This window comes from Gobio gobio (assembly GCF_949357685.1).
Source record: "Gobio gobio genome assembly, chromosome: 24".
Taxonomy (NCBI): Eukaryota; Metazoa; Chordata; class Actinopteri; order Cypriniformes; family Gobionidae; genus Gobio; species Gobio gobio.
In genome coordinates this window covers 9,363,105-9,378,563 of record NC_137120.1, presented here as the reverse complement: position 1 = coordinate 9,378,563, position 15,459 = coordinate 9,363,105, and the positions used below count along the sequence as shown (strand labels likewise).

Genomic DNA, 15,459 nt, shown 5'->3' with positions numbered 1-15,459 from the left:
ACACTGGCTTAGAAAATGATCTGTACTGTCACAGTATGGGCACAACACTCTGCTCTGTTCAGGTCTCTGTGCTTTCTTGGTCTGCTTTGAGGATGACGGTACCTGCGCAGTTGTGTCAGGGGTTTGATCAGCTCCATGCAGAACAGTGGCAAATCTGGATTTAGCTACAGGGCCTAATCTTGGCTGCACCATTTTATGTCGCTGTTCCTTCCTTGGATTTAGATCCTCACAGTTCTGGCACCAGGATTCAAACTTGAGCCATTCAGCCAGGTCCAGTAAGGTATAAACTGCACCAGATTGATAGGGCATGTGTCGTCTGAATGATGCACGCAAATCTGGAGGGAGTTTAGAGAGCAGACGGGCTACATGTGACCCACACTGTAATTCCACATTACCTTCAGCACCCTATCTGAGCTTCATGAAGTTGCATATTCTCCCTTTTTAAGTCTTGAACCTCCAACCTGTGTCTAACAGCTGTGCGTGAAGCCTCATCATTTTGCTCCTCCTCTTCACTTTCATAGTGTAGTGCAGTGGGCCACCGTCTGTCTGGTTGTCTTTCAACAATCATCCGGGAATGTGGAGTACTCGTGGCTCCAGCTATTGCGTTAATGCTGTAACCATGTGAACTTGAAAGTGGAGAGCCAGGAGGTGATATCTCAGCCTGGTATGCCCTTGCACCTTGTTGTGGTGAATGCTGCATATAAGATTGGACTTCATAGTCTCTGAGATAAACTGGAGGCTGGGTTGTACGTCGTGGGCGCACACTTTGGTGGGAAGGCTGCTCTGACATCCTGTCTCCGTGGTAAGCACACATCCGGCTCGAAGGACCAATGTAAAGGAGTTTGTACTACTAAGCTGATCAGGAGATTGTGCTCGCCCAGGGTGTCAATCAAAACACATCACAGGATTCAGATTATTCACTTTACTTGTATTAGTATGAGTGTGGTCTGAAATGAACAAATGAATAACATATTACAATAAATAATTGCAATATACATACATAAGTGATATACATGTCATTCTACAATCAATGCAATTATACTGGTTTGGACTGCACTACCGATCTTAACCGCTAGATGGCACATGAAGCGCATATAACAAGGATCGCGGATTCTCCGTGTATCTGAGGTAATGCTTAAGGCCCATTTATACTTCTGCGTCGAGTGTACGCCGTAGTGTACGCCGTAGGCTACGCGCGTAGCCGACGCCGTCGTGAGCATTTATACTTCTGCGCTGTTGTCTGCGTCAATGTGCAATTCCACATGCAGACGCTAGAAGGCAGTGTCCTCGGGCATGTTGGTGTAATCAAGACAACAGCCGAAGAAGAAGCAGCTTGATGTGTAGAATCTGTTCATTCATGTCGGAATATCAGCAGCAGTGAGAGAGCGGCTTTTCTTGCAGCTTGAGTTGTTGTATCTAATACAAATTAAGCATCTCTAGTTGATTAGTAAAGTTAAATAAGGCGATCTGGCGCTGGAATGCATTTGTGAAACCATGCGGAGCTCGTGGCCGCTGTTTTCAGTAGCGGTGGCTCGAGCAAGCGATTGTTGTTGCGGAGACTTCATTCACGAAATATACCCTAATGTGTCCCTGTTCTTGATATACAATTACTGATTAACATCTTTGGTTTTAATGAGAAAATAAATAAACTATATTCAGCGGATCTATGTATTTATTTACTACCATAAAGAATCGCTGGACTGCAAAATAGTGTGTTATAGCAGACGTAAGGAACTATCATCCAATTTCTGGACACACACACACACACACACACACACACACACACTCCTATCGCAGATTTTTTGTTTATTTATTGACCTGAGGGAAGGGTTCTGGCAGACCAATCACAGCGCTTGCGGTCCGCGTAGAATTGACGCGTTGTTACATTTTTGGAGAGGTGCGCGTCAGGCTACGGCGTAGGGTACGGCGTATCCAACGCGTCTATGCGTAGGGTACGCCGTACCCTCTGCGTGCACTCGACGCAGAAGTATAAATTGGCCTTTAGTCATCATCATATATCGTCAGGATTACGGAAAATACGCCCAATAATATTGACATGACACTCATTAGAGGTATTAACATTGCACTAAGTAATCACTAGCATGATATAGAGTAAATAATAAACGTAGAGAACTTAAATAACTTTGTATCTGTTATATTTATGGCAGTCAGTGCAACGTGAATGCTAAGGCCACTAAGGAGAGGAACAATTTGACAATTTACATTAATTAAAGCTGTAACACGGCAAATAACTATACTAAAGAACACATTTAAGTAAACAGACTTACATTTTATCATGAACGCACACACAGGTAAACTGGAAGGATATAGGAAAACGTGATGCGTGTTCTCCTCTTAACTCGGCTTGCTGACTGTTCGGGAAGTTTCTAACTCGCCACCTAGCGTCCGTTTGACGTCACCAATAACTTTGCCGCTGATTGGTTGAATCTCCTCAACAAAGGCAGTATTTTAACCCTTTTTTTGTGTGAGGTTTTTAAAGGTTTATTACACCCAAATACTGCTTTATTGCAATTAAATCTGGTTTCTAGGAATGTTGAGTAATTATTGGGTCCAAGTTGCATAATTTAATAACTCATCAAGTAAAATAAACAAGGAATGGTATAGCCTTTTCAGTCAATCACATTTTCAAGTACAGAGGGAATACACAAGGATGACTCAAGGGGTAGATTTAAAATTGTGTATATTTTATAAAATAATATATTGCAACAGTTGAATTTGAACACACACAAAAACAAATTTATTCATGATGTGAACCACATAGGAAGAACTTCATGGACAACGTCTTCACTGACGCCTAAGAGAGAGAAAGATAGAGAAGTTAATGAAATAAGGAACATTGAGTTGAACTTGTTCTCTAATTTTTAATTTCAAATTCTAATCTTTCAAATCTTAGTCGCCACAGAGGACACATTATATACGATACAAAATTATATAAATCTTCATACCAAATAATGTTCATATTTACTGTTATTGCATACTGTTCAAAGACTTGATGAACAGGTTCTTGAAACATTCATGTCAATAAAGCGCATCTGAACCGAGAAAAAATAATAATAAAAATAATAGAGAAAGATGCAAGAAATCTGAATAGAAATAACATGTTATTTCTACAATAATGACTTTTCCTGTCCTTTAAATATTTAAAGCACACATTGTAATGTATACAGCAGCACTACCTACCAACTGGATGCTCTCCCCTCTTTTCAACAAGTTCATTTTATATAAATAAATACATAAATTAGGGCTAAGTCTAGGACTTGACCAATTAATTCATCTTTTGTCATACTTCTGCCTGCCCTGAGTCCTTGAAAGCACTTCATATAGAGTACAGTACACAATACATGACACAATCTAACACGTGGTATTTTAACAGTCAATTATTATGATGGCCTCTCTTATGCCTGACTATAAAAACGTCATATGTCTCAATCAACATTATAAAGCCATGCCAAAATGCAGAGACGTACTCATAACATGTCATGTATTGTGTGGTAACGTTAAACAGGCTGACTGTGAGCATGTGACGGCTAACTAACTAACAAGCTTCCACGACAAGCGTAATACAGTTGTCTTAAGACACAATTGTGCTGTCATTAAGTCAACACAAGCTTTCATGCCATTTAGTTAAACGAATGTGCTAAATTAATTTACAGCACTATCTAATATACGTATGATAGCTATGCATCCAAGACTATTTAGCAAATCACGATCACTTCGGCTACGTTAACTTTCCAATGAAATGCATCACGATTGTTTTTAATGTTGAAATAAAAACTGATTCACATGTGATGCTCACACTCTGATCGTCATCCATCTTTGCTGGTCCTCTAATTCGCTAGGTGGCGTTGTCAATAAAAACCTAGGGTCCTAGAAATGCGGTCCTAGGACTGCGGTCCTGAAAATGCAGCCTCCAGTTGTGCAGGCAGATGCTACTCCCTTCCACCCAAGTTGACAATATTTCCTCCATAATAATCAAGTCTGCATATAACACGTGACTTTGGGGTTCTTTTTTTGGCTAGTTGCGTAAAAAATTTACAAGTCGCAGGTTGCAGGTTTTTTTGGGCTTATTTAAAAAAATGTGGTTGCTAGGAAAATATAACAAGCAACTTCATTTCTTTACATTTATGGTCGCTGTTTTGTCCAATACACTGACTGACACTCGCGGTGTCCCAATTCGCATACTATCCGTACTAAATAGTATTAAAAAAAAAGAATTAATATGTCCCAAATCGTAGTATGTTGAAAAGAGTAGCCTATTCCAAAGATTCCCGGATGGTTTACTATTCCCGGTCAGAATTCGAAGTGCAGATCGATGCGCACTCTAACGGCTGATATTGCCCACAACCTATTGCGAGATGGACGAGGATTCAATCCTCGTCCATTCAGAACTACAAACGCGGATAAAAAGTGTTAAAAAACTACAAACATGATGGTTACGCGAGTCTGACGGTTAAGTGGAGAGGATTAGATAAAGGGGTTTGAGTGAGCAATTATCAGTATTTAACCTAACAAAAATATATTTATTCAATGTTAGCCATTATATTTTACCTGCAGCAGATTTGTGAACTTTTGTAATACGTGTGGCCATTAACTTTGCAAACACATGAGAGGAGTCTCTGCATTAAAGACCCATGAATGGCAGACCAACGTGCGACTACATTTCTCTCCGATACTGTAGGAAATTATTGTTGTGGAGGATTTGAATTGTGACGATGATTGCCGGGGCAGTTTAAACGGTGACGGGACGCACGTAACAGAGTCCGTTAAAGATGATGAAGTAGTATGTCCCAAAGCTTGCGTTCTGCTACACACTCAAAAGTACCGTAAATCCTCTAATATAGGCCCGGGCCTTTATTTTACTCAAGCGCATCGCGGTCCAGGCCTTTATTGGAAGGAGGCCAGAATTAGAGGCAGGCCTCAATTTCTATTTGAGCAAATCAAACTACCAGTAGAATGACTAAAAATGAGATTTTGCGTCTATTTCAACCTATAAAATACTAGGTTCATTTATTGAAAACGTACAGTTACCATAACATTATGGTATGCATACAGAACATTAACAACAAATACCGGTAATTCAGGCTAAATTCCAGTGTAGAAATATGGTAACAAAAACGTAGCAAACATAGGCTACCGGTAGTGCATTGTAAACACTTAACCATACACGGTGATAATTAGGTTATTGATTCATAACAAAAGGCAACAGACACCTTACCGCTCCAAAGTTTAACCATTCCTGTCTCGTTTGGTTTGAAGTTATAAAAAAAAAAATCCTCCAATTCTGTTTAATCCTCGTCCTCCTCAGTTTCCTCCTCCTTTTCATCTCTCCCTGTAAACTCCTCATCACTCGCGCCAGCTTCTACAACAAGTTAATTATTGTACAGATCCTCTTCGTCGTCCTCATGTTCCGCTGACCGCTGCGCGTCTGTTCTCATCCTCGCGCCGTAAACGTTAGCCTACCGGACCCGGTGACTGAAGTCTCACGTGCGAGTCAAGAGAGGTGATCAGACATCCCAACCTGAAAAAAGTCATTTCAGGGAGGTATCTCTCCTAAAATTATGTAGATCACTTTTACTATTTACATAAGCTGCTTATACTACTATTTATGTAAACTGCTTTTATTTATATTTCATTGCAACTTTAAACAGGTCTAAGGAGTTTGTTGTTTTCATGTAGCCTTGGCAACTAGCCGACCTGAAAAATATGCACATGAAATTAAACTTGTTTAACTCAACCATAACATGTTAGTTACAAACTGTAGAGTGTGCAAGATTGTCATTATGTTTATACTTTATACTTTCGTTTTTTGGGGCACTCTCCCTCTGCCATGGCGCTCCAGTTTCTAGATACACTGAACTGATTAATTCGGTTCGGGAGAAGAGATAAAAGCCCGCCCACACTGACAATTGATTGGTTGACTTACCGAAACAAGCCAATCAGGACGCTCTCCGTCTTACATGCGCTTCATTAGGTGCACACTAGCACACACACACGTAAGGTTTCTCGCTCTCTCTCCCTCTCTGCCGTGCGCGCGTGCACAGTTTGTGTCTCGCATGCGCGCTCTTGCTCGCTCGCTCTAGATTGCGGGAGAATTTTACTAATTTGCGGGCATCATTCAGGGAGCTGCTATAAATATGCGGGAGACTTGGGATGTCTGGGTGATTGACATGACCAGTACCCTGTGGTACTTGCATGTTACTATCACATGCAAGCATAATGTTGAGGCCTGCCCAGAAAAACTTTGGTTCTAATAATAGCCCCGGCCGCTATTAGAGACCGGCCTTTATTTACCTTCGGTGACAGCGAGACCGGCCAATGTTGGAGACCCGGCCGCTAATGGAATACAGGCCAATATTAGAGGATTTACGGTAAGTACTTTTTCTTAACAAAAAGAGTACATACTTTTAGGACGTAGTATAAGTAGGCGAATTGGGACGCAGCATGTCTTCTCACAGCTAATAGCATTCAGTGCAACAATAGACCAATTTACAGCCTATGTCAAACTGACAGGTTCAACTGCAGGTTCAACTGCGCATGTCGGCTGGAATGTGTTGTAATGTATGAAACACATTGGTTTAAATCGTACTTTAGGCTATACATATAACAATAGTTGAATGATTCCAGCAAATAAGCAGTTAAATTTGATTAAATGTTTGATTAAATTGCTGACACTGAATAAAAATAATGAAAATTTGAAAGAAATTTGAGAAAGTTTAAGATTAAGTTTTTAGATATTTTTATTTTCAAAATGTAGGGTATGCAATGAGGAAAATAAGTATTTGAACACCCTGCTGTTTTGCAAGTTCTCCCACTTGGAAATCATGGAGGGGTCTGAAATTGTCATCGTAGGTGCATGTCCACTGTGAGACATAATCTAAAAAAAAAAAAATCCAGAAATCACAATATATGATTTTTTAACTATTTATTTGTATGATAGCCTACAGCTGCAAATAAGTATTTGAACACCTGTCTATCAGCTAGAATTCTGACCCTCAAAGACCTGTTAGTCTGCCTTTAAAATGTCCACCTCCACTACATTTATTATCCTAAATTAGATGCACCTGTTTGAGATTGTTAGCTGCATAAAGACACCTGTCCACTCCATACAATCAGTAAGAATCCAACTACTAACATGGCCAAGACCAAAGAGCTGTCCAAAGACACTAGAGACAAAATTGTCTCAATGATCCTAAGAAAGGTGAGAAATCAGTCCAGAACTACACAGGAGGCGCTGGGACCACCGTTTCAAAGGTTACTGTTGGTAATACACTAAGACGTCATGGTTTGAAATCATGCATGGCACGGCAGGTTCCCCTGCTTAAACCAGCACATGTCAAGGCCCGTCTTAAGTTTGCCAATGACCATTTGGATGATCCAGAGGAGTCATGGGAGAAAGTCATGTGGTCAGATGAGACCAAAATATAACTTTTTGGTCATAATTTCACTAAACGTGTTTGGAGGAAGAAGAATGATGAGTACCATCCCAAGAACACCATTCCTACTGTGAAGCATGGGGGTGGTAGCATCATGCTTTGGGGGTGTTTTTCTGCACATGGGACAGGGCGACTGCACTGTATTAAGGAGAGGATGACCAGGGCCATGTATTGTGAGATTTTGGGGAACAACCTCCTTCCCTCAGTTAGAGCATTGAAGATGGGTCGAGGCTTCCAACATGACAATGACCCGAAGCACACAGCCAGGATAACCAAGGAGTGGCTCTGTAAGAAGCATCTCAAGGTTCTGGCGTGGCCTAGCCAGTCTCCAGACCTAAACCCAATAGAGAATCTTTGGAGGGAGCTCAAACTCCGTGTTTCTCAGCGACAGGCCAGAAACCTGACTGACCTAAAAGAAGATCTGTGTGGAGGAGTGGGCCAAAATCCCTCCTGCAGTGTGTGCAAACCTGGTGAAAAACTACAGGAAACGTTTGGCCTCTGTAATTGCAAACAAAGGCTAATGTACCAAATATTAACATTGATTTTCTCAGGTGTTCAAATACTTATTTGCAGCTGTATCATACAAATAAATAGTTTAAAAAAATCATACATTGTGATTTCTGGATTTTTTTTTTTTGCACCTACGATGACCATTTCAGACCCCTCCATGATTTCTAAGTGGGAGAACTTGCAAAATAGCAGGGTGTTCAAATACTTATTTTCCTCACTGTACATCTCTACCAAATAGAACAACGCCATATTTACGACCGACTCGCCCGGTATGGCCACCCAAACTGCCCATTTGAATGAGAGAGAGAGAGACAGAGATACACTCTACAAGACAATTTCTATTTTAGGCTCTTTAGGCCTTATTTGTTACCCCCAGTTTTCTTTTGTCTATTATATATATATATATATATATATATATATATATATATATATATATATATATATATATATATATATATACACTACAGTCTTGTACATAACCCCACCCCATATTGTAGGGGATCACTTGAAGGCTTTCAAGAGTACCGATGCATATCAATATGCTGTGGCTGGATGGGTGAAAGATGTGAAAGTGCGGCACCTGGCCACCAATGATTTATATTTAATCATGGGAAATGTAGGTATTATTCAGTCCCTCCAGAAAAACGCGATTATGCGATCGCGTGATTTAACGCATAATCAGCCAAAGTCCGCATATTCATGCGGGGGCCGCATTTTTTCAAATACGCCGCACTTTCGCCGCATAAATTGCCTATTTCCGCGTGCAAAATATGCGGGTCTATCATGATTTCATAATCCCCGCATTTTCGTTGCAAAAAAAGTCATATATATTAGGAGAAAGTTGAAAATTTTTCGTTTACTTCACACAAGAGCCACCATTTCCGCCTATTGCCATGGGAACGTTTTGAAGTGATGTGATTACCCGACGTGAACGTCATCGAAAAGCTTCAAACCCCGTGGAGAAACCATAGATACCGGTGAAACCATGATGAAGCACAAACTCCCATTGGCCAACAAAAATAACAGCAAAAGAGCAAAGCAGTTTCCCTGTGTGCTGACTGATTTCAAAACACAGCTTTGAAGCGTTATGAATCAATGAGTCGATTCAGCGGTTTGAAGCGTTATGAATCAATGAGTCGATTCAGCGGGTTGGATCGCCAAAGTCACGTATTTCAGCAGTTTGACACGCGATCCGAATCATGAATCGACTCGATGATTCATAGCATCATGATGCTGTGTTTTGAAATCAGTCATCACTATATAAGTCGTTATTTAGTTTTTTTTGCACACAATAACTATTATCGTCGCTTCATAAAGTTATTGTAGAACCACTGTAGTGAGATGGACTTTGTAACGACGTCTTTAGTAGGCTACCTTTTATGGGTCTTGAGAGTGTACATTGTGCCAATGGAGGCCTTTCTGAGCCATCGGAATTCAACTAAAATATCTTAATTTGTGTCCAACAACATAAAGGGAAGTCATTAATGACAGAATTTTCATTTTTAGGTGAACTAACCCTTTAAGAGATTGCACTTTGTGCATTGGAAGCACTCAAATGTCTGTTTTGTATAGCGACATCTGTAAAACAGGAAGTTATTTATTAATTTTTTCAGAAGTTGTAGCATATTCCTTTTGTAAAGCTACAGAACTTGATTGACTAAATGTTTTGTAAATTTGAGCCATTATTAAGGTCTTCAATAAAACAAGATGAGAACTTAAATATTCCAGCACTTTCTGTGATGTAGTGCTTTTTTTCTCTTTCTCATCAAACCGCAGTTTTTGCAAGTTCCCGCAATTTTATCGCATAAAATTGCATAAATATCCCGCATTTTTCATCGCATTTTTTAAGAAAACATGCCGTATAATCAAGGATTTTTGCCCGCAACAAAAAAAAGCCGCATTTTTCTGGAAGGACTGATTATTAGAAAAAATTTAAATATATGATTTTGGTGGTAGTTTGCTCTGACTAGGTAGCGAGTTGTTAGCTTGCTAACGTAAGTGGCACCACGGGACATGTGACGAAGCACCACGACGCATGCGCAAGAATATGACGCAGATCCGGCGTTCGGACACATAACCCAGAAGCGAGCAGGAGATGTGTTTACAAGCAGAGGAAGATGCGCCGTATCTAAGCTGTTGAATTCTACATTGATCGTGCTTTAGGTCTCGGCGTAGTGCTCAAAATGGGACTAAAGCATGTATTTCATGGATTCCCGAACACTGGCGCTACGTCATATTCTCACGCATGCGTCATGGAGCTTCGTGAGTTCACGGCAGAGGCCAAAGTTTGTGTTGAACAAAGTCGTTATTTTGATTTTTTTTTGCGCACAAAAACTATTGTCGTCGCTTTGTAAAATTATTGTAGAGCCACTGTTGTGAGATGGACTTTGTAACAATGTTTTTAGTGCCTTTTATGGGTCTTGTGAGTGTAAATGGTAAATGGACTGCATTTATATAGCGCTTTTAACAGACCTACGGCCATCCAAAGCGCTTTACATTTTTGCCTCACATTCACCCATTCATACACCGACGGCGGTGTCAGCCATGCAAGGCGCCATCCAGCTCGTCGGGAGCAGCTGGGGTTAAAGGCTCTCTGTCAGTAGGACACCTACTGCTCATGGACACCTCGACACTTGGTCAGGTGGAACCGGGGATCGAACCACCAACCTTCCGGTTTGTAGACAACCTACATGAACCACCCAGTGTAAATGTACTGAATCCCTATGGAGGGCTTGCTGAGGCCTTTCTGAGCCATCGGATTTCAACTAAAATATCTTAATTTGTGTTCTGAAGATGAACGGAGGTCTTACGTGTGTCGAACGACATGAGGGTGAGTAATTAATGACATAATTTTCATTTTTGGGTGAACTAACCCTTTAAAGTCGTTGGACTTGCCATCGCTGACTGTGCATATGCGTGTGCGTCATAGGTGTGTGTGTGTGTGTGTGAACTCAACCTATCAACCTCAACCTTGTCTCCCACCCACCAATCATCATCAGTTATGTGTCCCACCCCCCAACACGCACACACATACACACGTTGCAGGTCCTACTGACAGAGAGCCTGTTCAGATGAAAACCGCTTCAGTGAGCTCATTTATAGTAACGCCGCATTTTTTTCTCAGTAACGCTTGATTACTCGTTACTGAAAACAATAAATCCATTAGTAACGCCGTTTATCTATAGACGGTTTCAACGGCAACAACATAAACAAACGTTACGGCGCATGCGCCCTTTTGTGGCCCAAACTTAACTTCCGGTAGATGTCCGCAAAGAATCAATAACAACAGAGGCTGCGTTGTCTTTCTCATGCGCTATCATCTTTCATTTCATTTCAAATTAATCAAAAGTGCCCCTCTCAGACAAATATCAATGATAATATCGTGGTCAATAAAACAAAATAAATGTGATTATTATAACATGACAATGTATACAATAGTAACGAACGGCTCAAAAGTCGGACAATTTCTGTTGAGGCGTTGCGTGTGCCTCACGGGAAAGAAGTAAACCAATATTTTTTTTCATCCATAATCAAAGCTAATGTGTTGATTTAATTACAAATCTATATATTATATATTTTAAAGTATTACACAATTCACTAATGCCCGGTGTCATGTATATACACCAACCAATCGTGATCTGGCAAAGCAAGTTCAAATTCCATTGGGCGATGTGAAGTGGAGTGGTTTCTGTTCTTATTCATAAATCGGTTGAAAATTACATGGACACATTGGACAGACAAACTAACGTTTGTGGAACGATTTCCTGCGGTTTGTCTCATTTTATAAATTGCATCACTGACAAAATGGATTTTAACTGACAACAAACAAATCCCTGCACAAAACTATGCAGCAGCAGCAAAAGTCAAGTTAATGTAAGTGTTAAATTCACTTGTATTTATGTATATTGATACACCGTTTACTATTTCATGAAACTATCAAAGTTAACAAAACCCAAGTGCCACTACAGGTTTATTATGTGAAGTGTAGGCTGGCGAAATTGTTACGTGAAAGGACTTTATTATATTACCATTTTTGAATATTATGCAGCATTATGAAAGAAGCCTCTTATGTTCATCAAGCCTGCATTTATTTGATAAAAAACAGCAATATTGTGAAATATTATTAAAATAATGGTTTTCTATTTTAAAATAATTTAAAATATAATTTATTCCTGTGATCACAGCTGGATTTTCAGCATCATTACTCCACTCTTCAGTGTCACATGATCATTCAGAAATCATTCTCATAGGAGGATTTAATGTCAATGATGGAAACTGTGATACTCTTTTCAAGATTCTTTGATTAATAAAACGTTTAAAAGAACATAATGTAATAATATTTCACAATATTAGGCTTAATGCAGGCTTGATGAGCATAAAGATACACTCTGGATACATATACATACAGTACAAATTACAACCGTATACAAATGACGTTATTGATAACGGACGCTAACGGACCTTTTCACTGACATAATGAGGCTGACGTGCACTTGCTAGCCTGTTCCATTTGCCTGTTCTCCGAATGCTTAAGAGGAGCCTCGCCTAGCCTCTGAAGGAAGTGACTTGGAAGGATCAGTCCTGCAGAGGAAGGATCCTTGACATTGAGAAACACCTCGATAAACAAACACAGACCGGAAGTTAACTTCGGGGGCCAGGCGCGTAACCGTGGCAACGCGCGTGCGTCCGATGAAACCGTCCCGCCGTTATTCCCAACACTGGAGTCACAGTCGTATAAAAACACTCTCTGTTTAGTGTGTTTTGTTATCGGTCGTCGCTGTCAGGGTGTGTGTGGTTTACAGCACACCGAACTGCGGTCAAGCCAGCCGCGGTTTGAAAATACACGGTCAAGCCAGCCGCCAAAAAATTAGGGTGTGCGCGGCTATTACTACACGTACGGTAATTTCAGGAACTGCTGCAACACAGAACGCGATTGAGTTTGCTCGCTCTCTCTCTCTCTCTCTCTCTCTCTCTCTCTCTCTCTCTCTCTCTCTCACTCTCTCTCTCTCTCTCGCGCTCTCTCTCCTTTCCTTTTTTCATTCTTTCTTTCTCTATCTATCTTTCTTTCTATCTATCTTTTTTCTTTCTCTCGCTCTCTCCCTTTCTTTCTTTCTTCCTTTCTTTCTCTCCCTTTCTTTCCTTCTTTCTTTCTTTCTTCCTTTCGTTCTTTTTTTCTCTCTTTATCTCTCTCCCTTTCTTTCTTTTGTTTCTTTCTTTCTCATTTTATCTTTTTTTCTCTCTTTCTTTCTTTCTTTCTTTCTTTCTTTCTCTCTCTCCCTTTCTTTCTTTCTTTCTTTCTTTCTTTCTTTTTTTCTCTCACTTTCTTTCTTCCTTTCATTCTTTTTTCTCTCTTTAGCTCTCTCCCTTTCTTTCTTTCTATCTTTCTTTTTTCTCTCTTTATCTCTCTCCCTTTCTTTCTTTCTTTCTTTCTTTCTTTCTTTCTTTCTTTCTTTCTTTCTTCCTTCCTTTCTTTCTTTTTTCTCTCTTTATCTCTCTCCTTTTCTTTCTTTCTTCCTTTCTTTCTTTCTTCCTTTCTTTATTTCTTTCTTTCTTTCTCTCTCTCTCCCTTTCTTTCTTTCTTTTTTCTCTCTTTATCTCTCCCTTTCTTTATTTCTTTCTTTCTTTCTCTCTCTCTTTCTTTCTTTCTTTCTTTCTTTCTTTTTTCTCTCTTTATCTCTCTCCCTTTCTTTCTTTCTTTCTTTCTTTCTCTCTCATGTTATCTTTTTTTCTCTCTTTCTTTCTTTCTTTTTTTCTCTCCCTTTCTTTCTTTCTTTCTTTTTTCTCTCTTTATCTCTCTCCCTTTCTTTCTTTCTTTCTTTCTCATTTTATCTTTTTTCTCTCTTTCTTTCTTTCTTTCTTTTTTCTCTCCCTTTCTTTCTTTCTTTCTTTCTTTTTTCTCTCCCTTTCTTTCTTTCTTTCTTTCTTTCTTTCTTTCTTTCTTCCTTTCATTCTTTTTTCTCTCTTTATCTCTCTCCCTTTCTTTCTTTCTTTCTTTCTTTCTCATTATATCTTTTTTTCTCTCTTTCTTTCTTTCTTTCTTTCTTTCTTTCTTTCTTTCTTTCTTTCTTTCTTTCTTTCTTTCTTTCTTTCTTTCTTTCTTTCTTTCTTTCTTTCTTTCTTTCTTTTTTTCTCTCCCTTTCTTTCTTTCTTTCTTTCTTTCTTTCTTTCTTTTTTCTCTCCCTTTCTTTCTTTCTTTCTTTCTTTCTTCCTTTCATTCTTTTTTCTCTCTTTATCTCTCTCCCTTTCTTTCTTTCTTCCTTTCTTTTTTTCTCTCTTTATCTCTCTCCTTTTCTTTCTTTCTTTCTTTCTTTCTTTCTTTCTCTCTCCCTTTCTTTCTTTCTTTCTTTCTTTCTTTCTTTCCTTTTTCTTTCCGTCTTTGAGTTAGTTCGTTGCCCATATTTGTAAGATAATTTTTTTTTACACTCATCTTTGACTAATGTATTTCTCTCTCTCTCTTTATAGGTCACATCTCAAGACATTTTTTTATGTAAAGATTTACAGTACAAGCAGTAAAAATAAAGTATTCTTGTGTTCTCTTGTATTTAATGCTCCACAATACACAACCCATGTGAAACCTGAAATGTGATATTTTCAACTTCAGGGGCCTTTAAACACCTAATTTGAAATAATTAGAAAAAACTAACGGTCAGGTTTAATACAGGACGTCCCATACAGTATACAAACCTCATATCAAACCATTTTACTGTAGCATTTTGGAGATATTACACTTTAATTGACTTTAGAGCTGTATAAATAACTCATTTCAAATAAGTAGAAAAAAAAAATGGTCAGGTTTAACACGGGACGTCCCATACAGTATACAAACCTCATATCAAACCATTTTACTGTAGCATTTTGGAGATATTACACTTTAATTGACTTTAGAGCTGTATAAATAACTCATTTCAAATAAGTAGAAAAAAAAAATGGTCAGGTTTAACACGGCACGTCCCATACAGTATACAAACCTCATATCAAACCATTTTACTGTAGCATTTTGGCGATATTACACTTTAATTGACTTTAGAGCTGTATAAATAACTCATTTCAAATAAGTAGAAAAAACTAACGGTAACATTTAACACGGCACGTCCCATACAGTATACAAACCTCATATCAAACCATTTTACTGTAGCATTTTGGAGATATTACACTTTAATTGACTTTAGAGCTGTATAAATAACTCATTTCAAATAAGTAGAGAAAAATAACGGTAACGTTTAACACGGGACGTCCCATACAGTATACTAACCTCATATCAAACCATTTTACTGTAGCATTTTGGAGATATTACACTCTAATTGACTTTAGAGGTGTATAAGTAACTCATTTCAAATAAGTAGAGAAAAATAACGGTAACGTTTAACACGGGACGTCCCATACAGTATACAAACCTTATATCAAACCATTTTACTGTAGCATTTTGGAGATATTACACTTTAATTGACTTTAGAGCTGTATAAATAACTCATTTCAAATAAGTAGAAAAAAGTAA

At 38.9% G+C, this 15,459-nt stretch overlaps 1 protein-coding gene across 4 annotated transcripts in view; it reads left to right on the top strand.

Moving 5' to 3' along the window:
- Positions 1 to 15,459, top strand: part of LOC307120270 (uncharacterized protein) — a 911,732-nt gene that overhangs the window by 565,730 nt on the left and 330,543 nt on the right. The window lies entirely within an intron of this gene.